Source organism: Durio zibethinus, chromosome 23 (assembly GCF_047325235.1).
Source record: "Durio zibethinus cultivar Kanyao isolate XHJ-2024 chromosome 23, ASM4732523v1, whole genome shotgun sequence".
Lineage (NCBI taxonomy): Eukaryota > Viridiplantae > Streptophyta > Magnoliopsida > Malvales > Malvaceae > Durio > Durio zibethinus.
Genome location: NC_143184.1, coordinates 17,270,322 through 17,288,499, shown reverse-complemented (window position 1 = coordinate 17,288,499; position 18,178 = coordinate 17,270,322).

The following is an 18,178-nucleotide window of genomic DNA, read 5'->3' as shown; positions in this document are numbered from 1 at the left end:
TATCTGTGTTAGATTCAATATTCAGCATAAAAATAAAATGAGATTCATCGTCAGAAGAACTATAATCAGTTTCGAAAAAAACTTCATAATAAATTTCTTCGACAGATAATTCTTCAGCAAAACAAATTTGAAGAAAACTTTCATCAAGTTTTTTAATCATTTTCTTCCCACTTTTTCCTTTGTTAGGACAAGCGTTTGCATAGTGACCTTCTTGATCACAAAGAAAACATTTACAAGTATTTTTAGAAGATTTTTTCTTCTTTTTAACAACAAATTTACCTTTTTTAGGTTTAGAAATTGTTGGTTTCCATTTTTTCCAAAAATATTTTTGTTTTTTCTTAAAACGAGATTTCTTTGAAAAAGATTATTTATTACAACCAAATTCAAATTTATTTTCCAAAATCTTTGTACATTGTTTATACGAAAGTTTGGATTTTACCTGTTTTGCAGCTTTTTGCTTTAAACAGTATTCTGTTACCTGACTTTGAATGTAGTGAATTCTACATCCAAGAGTATCATACAGTTCTATACTGAGATTTGTAGCATGAACGGTTTTGAGTTTTAACTCAAGGTAAACAGGGTAATTTTGAGAAGTTAATTCATCCAATGGTGAGGGAAGTTTAAGAAAATATTGTTGTAACCAAAATTTAGAATGTTTTTCATTCAATTTTTGATATTCAGAGAGATAATTTTTAGAAAATTCATCTAAAAACTTAATATCACATAATTTTAATTTTGATAAAATAAATTGAGCTTCTTGAGTAGGATCTAGAGATTCTGTACTACCGTAAAACTCATTTTTCAAGATTTAGGTTAAATCGTTTAAAAGTTGAGGGATATTATCGACAGCTAACAAAGAGGATTTCTGCTATTCTCCGAGGGTTGTCTTCTCCCATTTTTTGAGGAATTGCAGGACATCACCTTGCCATGTGCCACAAAAGTAGTTAAGGAATCTTTCTTTGCCCCAAGTCTCCTTGTAATTTGTGACTACAATAGGCATAGATTGTGCCCAATCGTCTATGGTTTTTCCATAATTTTGAAGAGGGACTTTGGTTAAGTCTAAATATGTACCTCATTGAGAAACTATTCGTTTGTTTAACGAATCGATTATAGGGATTTCTATGTGAACCTGACTTGTTTGGCCAGAATCAGAAGTCTGTTTAATCTTATCTTTAATTTCATTCTTGTTTAGGTGAAAATATTTTCTTTAAGATGAAGAAGATGTTGATCCATTATATCTGGATCTATTAAATCTGGAAATCGCCTAAGATCATCATTATCTGGATTAGATATTGCTTCGGCTTTCCATTTTCTAGGCGTCTCTGGTTGAGGGGTTGGAATTTTTGGTGGTTCTGGATCTATTTGATCATCAGAACTATCTTCTTCATCAGATGTGGTTTCATCAGATGAAGGTGGTTCATCCTTAACTACTAGGTTAGTAGCAAGAATTTCAAAATTATCATTTACTATATCACTATTTGCTTCTTCACTACTGGCACTGGTTGTGTCATAGTTGAGCATATAATGATATTTGTATTTAAGAAAGAGGTCTTTATGTTCTTCATAAAGAGTCTCAATAGCATTAAGGTAATCAATCCGTTGTTGCAGATCATTACTTTGCTCCATTTTTAATTTAAAATTTTCAATAATATATTTATAAGAGTCGAAATCAAGTTGTTCTTGTTTCGTCTTTGCAGAGGTAGAAGATGAGGGTTTGTCATCATTCATCATAATATTGCCATAGTAAAGAGGCCCAAAATCTTTAGATGTATCTGGGGGAACATGCTTTTGGTCCATCTTTTCTACAAGTATATCTACTTTATCTTCAATATTATCAATTTTTACAAAAAGTTTATGAAAGAAAGAAGAAGTTAAATCTATTAAACCATTTACAGTTCTACTTATGCTAATATTACTAGATTCATACTTAGAATCTATATGCAAGTCATGATTATAAGACTTATCTTAACAAATACAAGAATTTTCTTCATAAGTTTCCATGTTTTTAGTGCTTAAAACCGTTGTGCTATTCTGAAACGCTAGCAACAAAAGGTAACTCAGGCCACAAAAGCCAGTTATCCACTCAGATATGCACGTATGAGCTTTGAAACAAAGAGCTTATGCAGAAGATGCAAGTAAGAGTAAAAAAAATCTTACAAGATGAATAACAAGTAGATCTTTATTGCAGAATCAGTAATACAAGCTTTAGCAAACTTTTATACAAGCCTAGAGCTCTGATACCATTTACAAGGGGGGTTCGGAAAGGATTTATGTATAAAGGATTATGAAATCTTGAAGGATAAAAGTAGATAGAGAGAGAAAGTGTAAGAGAGAGAGGGTGTGAAGAATTCGCCTCTTCCAGTTTAGATACAATGAGGCTTTAAATAGAAAAATTCTAACCTATGAACAGTAACTCTGTACAGTTATCCGTTACAGTATACAGTAAAATTTTTATCTATAGTACGGCTACAGTGACTGCTACAGTATTTTCTATCTGTTAGTGATGTTTTATCTTCTGCTACAGTTGACTATTACAGTATTTTCTATCTGTTAGTCATTGGCACCAAATGGAGTTTTATCCTTTTGTGTCGACTATCTGTTCTGGCTTATTCTGGATTAGAATTTGCACAGTTTTATCCTTCCACATATACTTCTACATATATGTATAATACATCTTTTGGTGAATACATACCTAAACTAAAGTTTCGACTTGACCACGAAAGTTTTGATATAAAAAGTATTGAACTTGGTTTAGTTGGACAAATAATTGTACAAAATTACTCTTTTCACCTTTTAAAAGATTTTTCAGCTTTTATAAAGCACCGTTTTATTGAATATATAAAATGGTCAAAACACTTTTTTTACGTTCATTTTACAATATACAGTTTTTTGGATACCTTTCAATGAGAAAGATTTTACCAACCTTACCAAATATGGGAATTTGATACAATATCCGGTGGACACTTTCTTCAATCTTATGATATACTTAATCCACCCACAGACCATATCAAATTCTCTGATGATTTAAACAAAATCATCTCTAAATATACCAACCCAAACTCCTATCATTTCCAAACAGGAACAGACCTTATGGACAAAGCAAAATTTTTTTTCCATTTAGCCACCAAACAAGACTATCCAAAAATAGCCTGTTGGACAGATGGTAGATGCATTTTTGTTAAAAGATTTCTTGAACCACATGAAGATCTTGACATCAAAAATGCACCAGAAGCAATCGAGCTTTTGGATAAACTATCTAAAATGGAAGATCTGGATCATCCCACTGATCTACTATACCAGTGTCAAGAAGGATGGCAGATGTGGAACATATCACATTCAGGATCTCCCTCATCTCTCCAGTCACTTAACGCACTGGATAAAGAATACCATAACCTAACTAATGCTATAGAAGGATAAAACTGTGCAAATTCTAATCCAGAATAAGCCAGAACAGATAGCCGACATAAAAGGACAAAACTCCATTCGGCACCAACGACTAGCGGACAAAAAATACTGTAGCAGTCAACTGTAGCAGAAGATAAAACGTCACTGTAGCAGTCACTGTAGCAAAAAAAGACAGAGACCTACTACGGAAGACAATGTAGCAAGTCACTATAGTGGTACTGTAGATAAAATTCTACTGTATACTGTAGCGGATAACTGTATAGAGTTACTGTTCATAGGTTAGAATTTTTCTATTTAAAACCTCATTGTATCTAAACTGGAGGAGGCGAATTCTTCACACCCTCTCTCTTTTACACTTTCTCTCTCTATCTACTTTTGTCCTCCAAGCTTTCATAATCCTTTATACATAGATCTTTTTGCACCCCCCTTGTAAATGGTATCAGAGCTCTAGGCTTGTATAAAAGTTTGCTAAAGCTTGTATTACTGATTCTGCAATAAAGATCTACTTGTTATTCATCTTGTAAGATTTTTTTTACTCTTACTTGCATCTTCTGCATAAGCTCTTTGTTTCAAAGCTCATACATGCATATCTGAGTGGATAGCTGGTTTTTGTGGCCTGAGTTGCCTTTTGTTGCTAACGTTTCAGAACGGCATAACGGTTTTAAGCACCAGAAACATGGAAACTTATGAAGAAAATTCTTGTATTTGTCAAGATAAGTCTTATAATCATGACTTGCATATATATCCTAAGTATGAATCTAGTAATATTAGCATAAGTAGAACTGTAAATGATTTAATAGATTTAACTTCTTCTTTCTTTCATAAACTTTTTGTAAAAATTGATAATATTGAAGATAAAGTAGATATGCTTGTAGAAAAGATGGACCAAAAGCATGTTCCCCTAGATACATCTAAAGATTTTGGACCTCTTTACTATGGCAATATTATGATGAACAATGACAAACCCTCATCTTCTACCTCTGCAAAGGCGAAACAAGAACAACTTGATTTCGACTCTTATAAATATATTATTGAAAATTTTAAATTAAAAATAGAGCAAAGTAATGATCTGTAACAACGAATTGATTACCTTAATGCTATTGAGACTCTTTATGAAGAACATAAAGACCTCTTTTTTAAATACAAATATCATTATATGCTCAACTATGACATAACCAGTGCCAGTAGTGAAAAAGTAAATAGTGATATAGTAGATGATAATTTTAAAATTCTTGCTACTAACCCAGTAGTCAAAGATGAACCACCTTCATCTGATGAAACCACATCTGATGAAGAAGATAGTTCTGATGATCAAACAGATTCAGAACCAACAGAAATTCCAACCCCTCAACCAGAGACGCGTAGGAAATGGAAAACCGAAGCAATATCTAATCCAGATATTGATAATCTTAGGTGATTTCCAGATTTAATAGATCCAGATATAATGGATCAACATCTTCCTCATCTTAAAGAAAAATATTTTCACCTAAACAAGGATGAAATTAAAGATGAGATTAAACAGACTTCTGATTCTAGCCAAACAAGTCAGGTTCAGACAGAAATCCCAATAATCGATTCGTTAAACAAACGAACGGTTTCTCAAAGAGATACATATTTAGACTTAACCAAAGTCCCTCTTCAAAACTATGGAAAAACCATAGACGATTGGACACAATCTATGTCTATTGTAGTCACAAATTACAAGGAGACTTCGGGCAAAGAAAGATTCCTTAACTACTTTTATGGCACATGGCAAGGTGATGTCCTCCATGTGCCATAAAAGTAGTTGAAGAATCTTTCTTTGCCCCAAGTCTCCTTATAATTTATGACTACAATAGACATAGATTGTGCCCAATCGTCTATGGTTTTTCCATAGTTTTGAAGAGAGACTTTGGTTTAGTCTAAATATGTACCTCTTTGAGAAACCGTTCGTTTGTTTAACAAATCGATTATAGGGATTTTTGCCTGAACCTGACTTGTTTGGCCAGAATCAGAAGTCTTTTTAATCTCATCTTTAATTTCATCCTTGTTTAGGTGAAAATATTTTTCTTTAAGATGAAGAAGATGTTGATCCATTATATCTGGATCTATTAAATCTGGAAATCACCTAAGATCATCAATATCTGGATTAGATATTGCTTCGGCTTTCTGTTTCCTACACGCCCCTAGTTGAGGGTTGAAATTTTTGTTGGTTCTGGATCTGTTTGATCATCAGAACTATTTTCTTCATCAGATGTGGTTTCATCAGATGAAGGTGGTTCATCAGATGAAGGTGGTTCATCTTTAACTATTGGGTTAGTAGCAAGAATTTCAAAATTATCATCTACTATATCACTATTTACTTCTTCATTACTGGCACTGGTTGTGTCATAGTTGAGCATATAATGATATTTGTATTTAAAAAAGAGGTCTTTATGTTCTTCATAAAGAGTCTCAATAGCATTAAGGTAATCAATCCGTTATTGCGGATCATTACTTTGCTCCATTTTTAATTTAAAATTTTCAATAATATATTTATAAGAGTCGAAATCAAGTTGTTCTTGTTTCACCTTTGCAAAGGTAGAAGATGAGGGTTTGTCATCATTCATCATAATATTGCCATAGTAAAGAGGTCCAAAATCTTTAGATGTATTTAGGGGAACATGCTTTTGGTCCATCTTTTTTACAAGCATATCTACTTTATCTTCAATATTATCAATTTTTACAAAAAGTTTATGAAAGAAAGAAGAAGTTAAATCTATTAAACCATTTACAGTTCTACTTATGCTAATATTACTAAATTCATACTTAGGATCTATATGCAAGTCATGATTATAAGACTTATCTTGACAAATACAAGAATTTTCTTCATAAGTTTCCATGTTTCTGGTGCTTAAAACCATTGTGCTGTTCTGAAATGCTAGCAACAAAAGGTAACTCAGGCCATAAAAGCTAGCTATCCACTCAGATATGCACGTATGAGCTTTGAAACAAAGAGCTTATGCAGAAGATGCAAGTAAGAGTAAAAAAAATCTTACAAGATGAATAACAAGTAGATCTTTATTACAGAATCAGTAATACAAGCTTTAGCAAACTTTTATACAAGCCTAGAGCTCTGATACCATTTACAAGGGGGTGCAAAAAGGATCTATGTATAAAGGATTACGAAAGCTTGGAGGATAAAAGTAGATAGAGAGAGAAAGTGTAAAAGATAGAGGGTGTGAAAAATTTGCCTCCTTCAGTTTAGATACAATGAGGCTTTAAATAGAAAAATTTTAACCTATGAACAGTAACTCTGTACAGTTATCCGCTACAGTGTATAGTAGAATTTTTATCTATAGTATCGCTACAGTGACTTGCTACAGTGTCTTTCGTAGTAGGTCTCTATCTTTTTCTGCTACAGTGACTGCTACAGTGACGTTTTATCTTCTGTTATAGTGATTGCTACTGATGACTGCTACAGTATTTTCTGCCTGCTAGTCATTGGCCCCGAATGAAGTTTTATCCTTTTGTGTCGACTGTCTATTCTGGCTTATTCTGGATTAGAATTTGCACAGTTTTATCCTTTAATAGCATTGGTTAGGTTATGGTATTCTTCATCCAGTGCGTTAAGTGACTGGAGAGATGAGGGAGATCTTGAATGTGATTTGTTCCACATCTGCCATCCTTCTTGATACTGGTATAGTAGATCGGTGGGATGATCCAGGTCTTCTATTTTAGACAGTTTATCCAAAAGCTCGATTGCTTCTGGTGCATTTTCGATGTCAAGATCTTCATGTGGTTCAAAAAATCTTTTAACAAAAATACGTCTGCCATCTGTCCAACAGGCTATTTTGGGATAGTCTTGTTTGGTGGCTAAATGGAGAAAGAATTTTGCTTTGTACATAAGGTCTGTTCCTGTTTGGAAATGATAGGAGTTTGGGTTGGTATATTTAGAGATGATTTTGTTTAAATCATCAGAGAATTCGATATGGTCTGTGGGTGGATCAAGTATATCATAAGGTTGAAGAAAGTGTCCACCAGATACGATATCAAATTCCCAAATTTGGTAGGATTGGTAAAATCTTTCTCGTTGAAAGGTACCCAAAAAACTGTATATTGTAAAATGAACGTAAAAAATGTGTTTTGACCTTTTTATACATTCAATAAAGCGGTGCTTTATAAAAGCTGAAAAATCTTTTAAAAGGTGAAAAGAGTAATTTTGTACAGTTATTTGTTCAACTAAACCAAGTTCAATTCTTTTTATATCAAAACTTTCGTGGTCAAGTCGAAACTTTAGTTTAGGTATGTACTCACCAAAAGATGACATAGATTCAAGAAATTGTTTATCTCTGGAAGACTGTACTGATTTTCTTCCAAAGCAAAGAAATTAATATCTTGCTATTTTAGCAGATTTATTGATAGAAAACTTTGGAAAACTATTTCTTTAAAACTATGAAATTTTTTAGCCTGTTTGACTAAGAACTCAGCTAAGTTGATCATCCCTTTTCGAAAGCTGGGTTTGTTTTCTGAGAGATGGGATTTCCAAACTTTGTTTAACAAATTATAAACTTGTGGTTCAAGTCCAGGATTGTAAAAATCTTTTATCTTAAGGTTAGAGAATTTTGTTCGTTCCAACAGTTGTTCTGTGGAAAAAACGATTTGAGAATAACTCATAGGAGTCCAGTCGTTTGGATCCTAAGCAAACTGTGAGTATTCTGGTTGAATCCTCATGAAAAGGGGTCGATAAAGAGGTTGTTGGTAGAGATATAATCCTTGGTTAGGATTATTGTAAAAGTTAAATCCTTGATTAGGATTTATAGAGATCTGGGGGCTTAGAGAAAAATGAGTAGAAGAGGAAGAAGAAGAAGAGGATTTTTTACCCGATTTTTTTTTATAGTTCTCCATCTACCAGTATCATGGATTGGGTGTTTTCCTCGATCCATGGGGTCGACTCAGGAAGTCTGCAAGGAGATTTTAGTCTCCGTTGATGAACTCTACCTGAAAGTGATAAGAACAAAGAAAATTGCACCACCTAATTCGTCTGGGATTATCAGAAAGCTTTCTATTTTGGAGAAAGTTTTTGACTGCTTGGTTATCTGTTAGGATAAAAAAGAACTCTAGGGCTAAATAGATGTGAAATCGCTGTACACCATTTTTTATGGCTAATAATTCTTTTTCAAAAATAATATAATTTATTTCGTTCGGTTTGAACTTACCAAAATTATATCCACAAATCAATTCATCTTTTTGATGAAGATTTTTTGCTTTTAAGACACATCCCTAATGTTCATCACTGGCATCTGTCTCTAAAATTAATAGGTCACCTTATTTAGGTAAATAGACTTTAGGTATAGTGGTTAAATATGATTTGATCTGTTTGACAATATCAGAATCGGTAGGTGTCCAGACAAAATCATTATCTTTACGTAATTTACGCAAAAGATAGCTTTCCTTTTTGGAAAGGTTTTTGAAAAATTACTTGCCATAATTAAGTATACCTAACAGCTGTTGTAGCTGTTTGACATTTTTCAGTTCTTCTGGAAAGTCTCTGATCTTGGAAATAATGTGATCCTGCAGGGTTAGTCCGTTTGCAGAAAGATTAAGACCAAGAAATTCAATTTCGGTTTTTTCAAGTTCAACCTTTTTGAGACTTAAAATAATACCGTGAAAAATAAATTCTTGAGCAATAAGATTCAGGTGTTTCCTGTGCTCTTCTAAAGTATTAGAAAATATTAAAATATTATCAATATATACACAGCAAAATTGTTTATGTTTACTGAAAATACTGTCCATCCAACGCTGAAAGATTTGAGGTGCGTTGCATAGACCGAAAGGCATAACAGTCCATTGGTAATGGCCTGTTGGTGCACTAAAAGCAGTAAGGGGTTTAGAGGTTTCATTTAGCATGATTTGCCAAAAACCTGACTTACAATCAAATTTAAAAAATATTTAGCATTTTTTGCTAAATTAATTAAAACATCTTTTCGAGGGATAAAATAGCCATCAAAAACAAGATTTTGGTTTAATTTCTTGTAATTAATAACCATATGGGGTTTACCTCGTTTTATCTCAGAATGGTTTCCTATCATGAATGCTGGACTGGAGTGTGGACTGGTAGTTGGTTCTATTAGACCTTTGTCGAGCAATTCTGAAATTTGAACTTCAAATTCATCTATATCTTGTTTGGTATAGATCATTGGTTTTACTCGAATAATCTCTTTTGGAGACTGAAGAGTAAGTTCACAGTATCTAGGACTGCGCTTCCAAAGCTTCAATGGTTCTTCACTGAAGTTTTCTTGTAAAATTCTATAAAGCCAATGTTTTTCATTAATAGCTTTAAGTTCAGAAATATGTGTGATTTCTGGTTGAAATCCATTATCACAAACATGATTGTGCTTGGATAATAAAGGAACATCTATTGATTTTTTATCAATAGTAAAAACAAGATAATCAGAAAAAACTGAAAAGGGTAAATATTTATGTATAAAATTATTTCCTAACAGTATGTCTCCATGCATATTAGGAAAACACAATATTTTAGGTATAATGAATTTTATATCATTTAGGGCAACAACTATATTTTTTGCCTTTAGGTTAACAATGGTTTCTTTACCATCGATACCTACTATTATTATAGGATGTTTCATGGGTTGCCATTTGGTTGACAGCAAAGCATTAGGTCGACAGCTAGAGATTGTTGCTCCTGTGTCAATCAAAATATTCAAACTATAGGGTTTATAGTTTTGAAAATAAAAATAACCTTCAATATAAGTATAATATCGTACCTTGTTGGCAAATGATATTATTTCTTGAGAAATACGAAAATTATTTATAGAATGAAACATTTTAATATCTTCATTTCTAGGTTTTCTAGAAGAAGAAGTGTGTGAATTAATCACAGAATTAACAGAATGATAATGGGTTTGATTATCAACTGTACCTTGCTGAGATGGATTATCTCCGGCAAAAATAAGAATTTGAGCATTATCAGTAGTACCTGATTGGCGCATACTATTTGCTCGTCTGAGGGTTTCTGTACTGTTCGTACCATGAAATCCTGAAAATGAACTTCGATATGGAGTACAAAAAGATTGATTGCTAGTTATACTCTCAATATCATCATCTGTTTGATGTTCAAAAACATTTACTGGGGGTAAAACCAGGTTTGGATTAAAACTAGTTGTTTCATTTGGATTTTTAAAGTAAAGATTTTTTCCTAATGAGAAAAATTCTAAACTTGGAACTTTCTGTTTTTCAGAAGTAATTGAAAGATCTTCGAGACACCATCCTTGTGGGATTGATAAGTCTGCGAGATTTATTAATCTAGGTTTAATTTCTGAATCAAAAGTATTTGGTTCAAAAATTTCAATAATATTAGAATCTATCGGTTTGATAGAAGTATTAGTAGTATTTGTAAATTCATAAACCGCTGACCAGTTGATTGAAAGATCATGCGATGTCGATTCAAAATCAGAATTGAGTATTTTGATTCGAAGACATAAACATTTTTCAATGTTTTCATCAAAAATAGAAATAAAATAGTTTGGTTTAACTTTAAATAAAACTACTCCTGCTGCTAAATTGGATTGGATTCCTCCGATTACAACATTTGTAGGGTTTTGAAAACGATGGTTCATTAAAATAGCTATTATAGGAATATCCTTTGTGGATAAAAATAGTGGTTTAATGGTGATCAAAATCATTCCTATATAGATGTATTTGACCTCATTTTATTTCTGATGATAAAATAAAAGAATTACAACTCATCAAACCAGATGAGATTTACAAGACAAGTTGGTTTAAAAAGTTCCAACCTTGGTCTAAACGCCATATAGAAAAACTATCTGGTGATACAGTTGCTACTGACACTAAACAAGGCTCAGTAGAAATTTTTCTCTTTACCAAACAGTCCCAAAAAGGTTGAACTTAAAAGAACCAAAATTGAATTTCTTGGTCTTAATCTTTTTGCAAACGGACTAACCCTGCAGGATCACATTATTTCCAAGATCAGAGACTTTCCAGAAGAACTGAAAAATGTCAAACAGCTACAATAGCTGTTAGGTATACTTAATTATGGCAGGTAATTTTTCAAAAACCTTTCCAAAAAAGAAAGCTATCTTTTCCGTAAATTGCATAAAGATAATGATTTTGTCTGGACACCTACCGATTCTGATATTGTCAAACAGATCAAATCAGATTTAACCACTATACCTAAGGTCTATTTACCTAAACAAGGTGACCTATTAATTTTAGAGACAGATGCCAGTGATGAACATTGGGGATGTGTCTTAAAAGCAAAAAATCTTCATAAAAAAGATGAATTGATTTGTGGATATAATTCTGGTAAGTTCAAACCGAACGAAATAAATTATATTATTTTTGTAAAAGAATTATTAGCCATAACAAATGGTGTACAGTGATTTCACATCTATTTAGCCCTGGAGTTCTTTGTTATCCGAACAAATAACCAAGCAGTCAAAAATTTTCTTCAAAATAAAAAGCTTTCTGATAATCCCAGGTGAATTAGGTGGTACAATTTTCTTTGTTCTTATCACTTTCAGGTAGAGTTCATCAACGGAGACAAAAATCTCCTTGTAGACTTCCTGAGTCGACCCTATGGATCGAGAAAAACACCCAATCCATGATACTGGTGGATGGAGAACTGTAAAGAAGAAATCAGGTAAAAAATCCTCTTCTTCCTCTTCCTCTTCTACTCATTCTTCTCCAAGACCCAGATCTCTACAAATCCTAATCAAGGATTTAACTTTTACAATAATCCTCAAGGATTATATCTCTACCAACAACCTCTTTATCAACCCCCTTTCATGAGAATTCAACCAGAATACTCACAGTTTGCTCAGGATCCAAACGACTGGACTCCTATGAGTTATTCTCAAATCGTTTCTTCCATAGAACAAGCCAGACCTTGTAATTTGTGACTACAATCGACATAGATTGTGCCCAATCGTCTATGGTTTTTCCATAGTTTTGAAGAGGGACTTTAGTTAAGTCTAAATATATACCTCTTTGAGAAACCGTTCGTTTGTTTAACAAATCAATTATAGGGATTTCTGTCTGAACCTAACTTGTTTGGCCAGAATCAGAAGTCTGTTTAATCTTATCTTTAATTTCATCCTTGTTTAGGTGAAAATATTTTTCTTTAAGTTGAGGAAGATGTTGATACATTTTATCTGGATCTATTAAATCTAGAAATCGCCTAAGATCATCAATATCTGGATTAGATATTGCTTCGACTTTCTGTTTCCTACGCGTCTCTGGTTGAGGGGTTGAAATTTTTGTTAGTTCTGGATCTGTTTGATCATCAGAACTATCTTCTTTATCAGATGTGGTTTCATCAGATGAAGGTGGTTCATCCTTGACTACTGGGTTAGTAGCAAGAATTTCAAAATTATCATCTACTATATCACTATTTGCTTCTTCACTACTGGCACTGGTTGTGTCATAGTTGAGCATATAATGATATTTGTATTTAAGAAAGAGGTCTTTATGTTCTTCATAAAGAGTCTCAATAGCATTAAGGTAATCAATCCGTTGTTACAGATCATTACTTTGCTCCATTTTTAATTTAAAATTTTCAATAATATATTTATAAGAGTCGAAATCAAGTTGTTCTTGTTTCGCCTTTGCAGAGGTAGAAGATGAGGGTTTGTCATCGTTCATCATAATATTGCCATAGTAAAGAGGTCTAAAATCTTTAGATGTATCTGGAGGAACATGCTTTTGGTCCATCTTTTCTACAAGCATATCTACTTTATCTTCAATATTATCAATTTTTACAAAACGTTTATGAAAGAAAGAAGAAGTTAAATCTATTAAACCATTTACAGTTCTACTTATGCTAATATTACTAGATTCATACTTAAGATATATATGCAAGTCATGATTATAAGACTTATCTTGACAAATACAAGAATTTTCTTCATAAGTTTCCATGTTTCTAGTGCTTAAAACCGTTGTGTTGTTCTGAAACGCTAGCAACAAAAGGCAACTCAGGCCACAAAAGGCAGCTCTCCACTCAGATATGCACATATGAGCTTTGAAACAAAGAGCTTATACAGAAGATGCAAGTAAGAGTAAAAAAAATCTTACAAGATGAATAACAAGTAGATCTTTATTGCAGAATCAGCAATACAAGCTTTAGCAAACTTTTATACAAGCCTAGAGCTCTGATACCATTTACAAGAGGGGTGCAAAAAGGATCTATGTATAAAGGATTACGAAAGCTTGGAGGACAGAAGTAGATAGAGAGAGAAAGTGTAAGAGAGAGAGGGTGTGAAGAATTCGCCTACATTTTTCAATGTTTTCATCAAAGATAGAAATAAAATAATTTGGTTTAACTTTAAATAAAACTACTCCTACTGCTAAATTGGATTGGATTCCTCCGATTACAGCATTTGTAGGATTTTGAAAATGATGGTCCATTAAAACAGCTATTATGGGAATATCCTTTGTGGATAAAAATAGTGGTTTAATGGTGATCAAAATCATTCCTATATGAATGTATTTGACCTTTGGGTATTTAGAAAGAAAATTATTTATTTTTTGTTTGGTAAAGAGAGAAATTTCTACTGAGCCTTGTTTAGTGTTAGTAGCAACTGTATCACCAGATAGTTTTTCTATATGGCGTTTAGACCAAGGTTGGAACTTTTTAAACCAACTTGTCTTGTAAATCTCATCTGGTTTGATAAGTTGTAATTCTTTTATTTTATCATAAGAAATAAAATGAGTTTTTCTCATAATATTTTTTAGTTTAACCATACCTTCTTCATTGGTAGTTGTTGTACTTGTAGAAGAGGAAATTGAAATGTTATCTGTGTTAGATTCAGTATTCAACATAAAAATAAAATGAGATTCATCGTCAGAAGAGCTATAATCAATTTCGAAAAAAACTTCATAATAAATTTTTTCGTCAAATAATTCTTCAGCAAAACAAATTTGAAGATAACTTTCATCAAGTTTTTTTATTATTTTCTTCCCACTTTTTTCTTTGTTAGGACAAGCGTTTGCATAGTGACCTTCTTGATCACAAAGAAAACATTTACAAGTATTTTTAGAAGATTTTTTCTTCTTTTTAACAACAAATTTACCTTTTTTAGGTTTGGAAATTGTTGGTTTCCATTTTTTTCAAAAATATTTTCATTTTTTCTTAAAACGAGATTTCTTTGAAAAAGATTGTTTATTACAACCAAATACAAATTCATTTTCCAAAATCTTTGTACATTGTTTATACGAAAGTTTGGATTTTACCTGTTTTGCAGCTTTTTGCTTCAAACCGTATTCTGTTACCTGACTTTGAATGTAGTGAATTCTACATCCAAGAGTATCATACAGTTCTATACTGGGATTTGCAGCATGAACAGTTTTGAGTTTTAACTCAAGGTAAACAGGGTAATTTTGAAAACTTAATTCATCCCATGGTGAGGGAAGTTTAAGAAAAAATTGTTGTAACCAAAATTTAGAATGTTTTTCATCCAATTTTTTATATTCAGAGAGATATTTTTTAGAAAATTCATCTAAAAACTTAATATCACATAATTTTAATTTTGATAAAATAAATTGAGCTTCTTAAGTAGGATCCAGAGATTTTGTACTACCGTAAAACTCATTTTTCAAGATTTGGGTTAAATCGTTTAAAAGTTAAGGGATATTACCGACAGCTAACAGAGAGGATTTTTGCTATTCTCTGAGGGTTGTCTTCTCCTATTTTTTGAGGAATTACAGGACATCACCTTGCCATGTGCCACAAAAGTAGTTGAGGAATCTTTCTTTGCCCTAAGTCTCCTTGTAATTTGTGACTACAATAGACATAGATTGTGCCCAATCGTCTATGGTTTTTCCATAGTTTTGAAGAGGGACTTTAGTTAAGTCTAAATATGTACCTCCTTGAGAAACCGTTCGTTTGTTTAACGAATCGATTATAGGGATTTCTGTCTGAACTTGACTTGTTTGGCCAGAATCAAAAGTCTGTTTAATCTCATCTTTAATTTCATCTTTGTTTAGGTGAAAAAATTTTTCTTTAAGATGAGGAAGATATTGATCCAGTATATCTGGATCTATTAAATCTGGAAATCGCCTAAGATCATCAATATCTGGATTAGATATTGTTTCGGCTTTCCATTTCCTACGCGCCTCTGGTTGAGGGGTTAGAATTTTTGTTGGTTCTGGATCTGTTTAATCATCAGAACTATCTTCTTCATTAGATGTGGTTTCATCAGATGAAGTGGTTCATCCTTGACTACTGGGTTAGTAGCAAGAATTTTAAAATTATCATCTACTATATCACTATTTGCTTCTTCACTACTGGCACTAGTTGTGTCATAGTTGAGCATATAATGATATTTGTATTTAAAAAAGAGGTCTTAATGTTCTTCATAAAGAGTCTCAATAGCATTAAGGTAATCAATCCGTTGTTGCGGATCATTACTTTGCTCCATTTTTAATTTAAAATTTTTTATAACATATTTATAAGAGTCGAAATCAAGTTGTTCTTGTTTCGCCTTTGCAAAAGTAAAAGAAGAGGGTTTGTCATTGTTCATCATAATATTGCCATAGTAAAGAGGTCCAAAATCTTTAGATGTATCTGGGGGAACATGCTTTTGGTCCATCTTTTCTACAAGCATATCTACTTTATCTTCAATATTATCAATTTTTACAAAAAGTTTATGAAAGAAAGAAGAAGTTAAATATATTAAACCATTTACAGTTCTACTTATGCTAATATTACTAGATTCATACTTAGGATCTATATGCAAGTCATGATTATAAGACTTATCTTGACAAATACAAGAATTTTTTTCATAAGTTTCCATGTTTCTGGTGTTTAAAATCGTTATGCCATTCTGAAACGCTAGCACAAAAGGCAACTCAGGCCACAAAAGCCAACTATCCACTCAGATATGCACGTATGAGCTTTGAAACAAAGAGCTTATGCAGAAGATGCAAGTAAGAGTAAAGAAAATCTTACAAGATGAATAACAAGTAGATCTTTATTGCAGAATCAACAATACAAGCTTTAGCAAACTTTTATACAAGCCTAGAGCTCTGATACCATTTACAACGGGGTGCGAAAAGGATCTAGGTATAAAGGATTACGAAAGCTGGAGGACAAAAGTAGATAGAGAGAGAAAGTGTAAGAGAAAGAGGGTGCGAAGAATTCGCCTCTTCTAGTTTAGATACAATGAGGCTTTAAATAGAAAAATTCTAACCTATGAACAGTAACTCTGTACAGTTATCTGCTACAATGTATAATAGAATTTTATCTACAGTACCGCTACAGTGACTTGCTACAGTGTCTTCCATAGTAGGTCTCTATCTTTTTCTGCTACAGTGATGTTTTATCTTCTGCTACAGTTGACTGCTACAGTATTTTCTGTCTGCTAGTCGTTGACGTCGAATGGAGTTTTATCCTTTTGTGTCGGCTATCTGTTTTGGCTTATTCTGGATTAGAATTTGCATAGTTTTATCCTTCCATAGCATTGGTTAGGTTATGGTATTCTTCATCCAGTGCGTTAAGTGACTGGGGAGATGAGGGATATCCTGAATGTGATTTGTTTCACATCTGCCATCTTTCTTGATACTGGTATAGTAGATCAGTGGGATGATCCAGATATTCCATTTTAGATAGTTTATCCAAAAGCTCGATTGCTTCTGGTGCATTTTTGATGTCAAGATCTTCATGTGGTTCAAGAAATCTTTTAACAAAAATGCGTCTGCCATCTGTCCAACAGGCTATTTTTGGATAGTTTTGTTTGGTGGCTAAATGGAGAAAGAATTTTGCTTTGTCCATAAAGTCTATTCCTGTTTGGAAATGATAGGAGTTTGGGTTGGTATATTTAGAGATGATTTTGTTTAAATCATCAGAGAATTCGATATGGTTTGTGGGTGGATCAAGTATATCATAAGGTTGAAGAAAGTGTCCACCAGATACGGTATCAAATTCCCATATTTGGTAGGGTTGGTAAAATCTTTCCCGTTGAAAGGTACCCAAAAAACTGTATATTGTAAAATGAACGTAAAAAAGGTGTTTTGACCATTTTATACATTCAATAAAGCGGTTCTTTATAAAAGCTGAAAAATCTTTTAAAAGGTGAAAAGAGTAATTTTGTACAGTTATTTGTCCAACTAAACCAAGTTCAATACTTTTTATATCAAAACTTTTGTGGTCAAGTTGAAACTTTAGTTTAGGTATGTACTCACCAAAAGATGTATTATACATATACGTAGAAGTATAATAATCTGAAAACTTTTCAACCAACAGTTTTTCTGTTGACTGTAAAATAGAAGAATTAATTTGCTGAAATTATTCTTGGGTTAAGAATACCGCAGCTTTTTCAAAAAGAAGAATTCTTTTAAGCTTGTTTAGCTTAGAAGAAACAAAATTATCTTTCTCAAAATATTCACATAGATTCAAGAAATTGTTTATCTCTTGTAGACTGTACTGATTTTCTTTCAAAGCAAAGAAATCAATATCTTGTTATTTTAGCAGATTTGTTGATAGATGACTTTGGAAAGCTATTTCTTTAAAACTCTGAAATTCTTTAGCCTGTTTGACTAAGAACTCAGCTAAGTTGGTCATCCCTTTTCGAAAGCTGGTTTTATTTTCTGAGAGATGGGATTTCCAAACTTTGTTTAACAAATATAGACTTGTGGTTCAAGTCCAAGATTGTAAAAATCTTTTATCTCTGGGTTAGAGAATTTTGTTCATTCCAACAGTTGTTCTGTGGAAGAAATGATTTGAGAATAACTTATAGGAGTCCAGTCGTTTGGATCTTGAGCAAACTATGAGTATTCT